At 39.0% G+C, this 1,273-nt stretch overlaps 1 protein-coding gene across 1 annotated transcript in view; it reads left to right on the top strand.

Annotated features, from left to right (window-relative positions):
• UBE2B (ubiquitin conjugating enzyme E2 B) overlaps positions 1-783 on the top strand; it is a 49,707-nt gene extending 48,924 nt beyond the window's left edge. Inside the window, exon 7 of the mRNA XM_014583576.2 lies at positions 518-783. The gene's annotated coding sequence lies outside the window, so the exon portion shown is untranslated. The remainder of the gene's footprint in view (positions 1-517) is intronic.
• The last annotated feature ends 490 nt before the right edge of the window (positions 784-1,273 follow it).

The raw sequence follows: 1,273 nt of genomic DNA, 5'->3' as shown, positions 1-1,273 counted from the left end.
TTGCCTGAAAATGTCTTTATTTTACCTTCTATATTAATTATATAGCTGCCTAGAAAATGACTTCATTAGTGATGTAAAATAGTAAACATTTAGTGTCTCATAGTTTCTGTGAATCAGGAATTCAGGAGTGGCTTAGCTGGGTGGTTCTGACTTGGTCTCTGATGAAGTTTCCATCAAGTGAAGGCTCAGTTATGTGTAGGTTTGTCTGGGACTAGAGGATGCACCTCTAAGGTGACTTTTCACTGTAGGTCTCAGTTCCTCACCACATGGACCTTTCCACAGGTTTTTGCATTGATTTTTGCATTGATATTTGTGAATTATATTGGTCTGTTTTTTCTTTGTTTTTGTGAACCATCTATTTTGGTATTAATAGAGTTTTAGAACATGCCTCTGCAAAACATGTTACCCCCGTATTTAAGAAAGCAGAACAGGAAGGTCATTGTCTCCCCTTGCCCTTCCCCTAAAGCAAGTTGTAAAAGCTAAAACTCTGACCTTTTCCTACCCTTCTCTGAAACAGGCCATGAGAGCCTTCAAGAGGTTCACTTTGTATACTACACGGAAAGGAGCACGCTTATTCCTGAAGACACAGAGGAGAATCTGAACAGACCGTGCGAAGTTTCCCCGTTTTGTCCTGCAGTCACCTTTCTCCGCAATTGCTTGTTCTTCAACAAACCTAAACATACAATGACACTGCTTACTTGTTTCTTTGGTTTTTCACCTTTGAAGGTTCCTGTGTCCCGTAAAACTTTTATTAAATAAATTTGTGTTCTTTTGTCTAATTAATCTGAACTTTCTTATAGATCCTAAGCCAGAAACCTTGTGATGGGTGAAGGAAAAAGATCTTTTCCTCTCCTGCAGTTTCGATATACATTATGAAAAGAATTCACAATATTTTCTTCTCTTTTCTGATTAGGAAACCTTTTTAAAAAAAAATCACTGGAGGGGACAGATAGTGATGCAGTGGTAAAACATGACACTGCAAGACTGATCCACATGAGAAGGTTCTAGGTTTAGGGCTAGAGATCTCTACAAGTATGCCAGGTGCAGACATGCTGGGCGAGGCTCTGAGTGAACCACAGAATCAACAATTATTGAAGGTTCTCACTCTCTCTCATGTCTCTCTTGTTCATGAAAGAAATAATCTTTAACAAATAAATAATAGGAATCATTTGTTCTTTAAAGATTGGTAGAATTGGGACCAGCAATTAGCGTAATGGCTATGTCACTGGACTCCCATATAGTTCGACTGCAGTTTGAGTCCCAGACCCGGTGG

Source organism: Tupaia chinensis, unplaced genomic scaffold, assembly GCF_000334495.1.
Source record: "Tupaia chinensis unplaced genomic scaffold, TupChi_1.0 Scaffold144346_1, whole genome shotgun sequence".
Taxonomy (NCBI): Eukaryota; Metazoa; Chordata; class Mammalia; order Scandentia; family Tupaiidae; genus Tupaia; species Tupaia belangeri.
The sequence above is the reverse complement of the archived record's forward strand: the minus strand, read 5'-3'. Positions and strand labels throughout refer to the sequence as shown.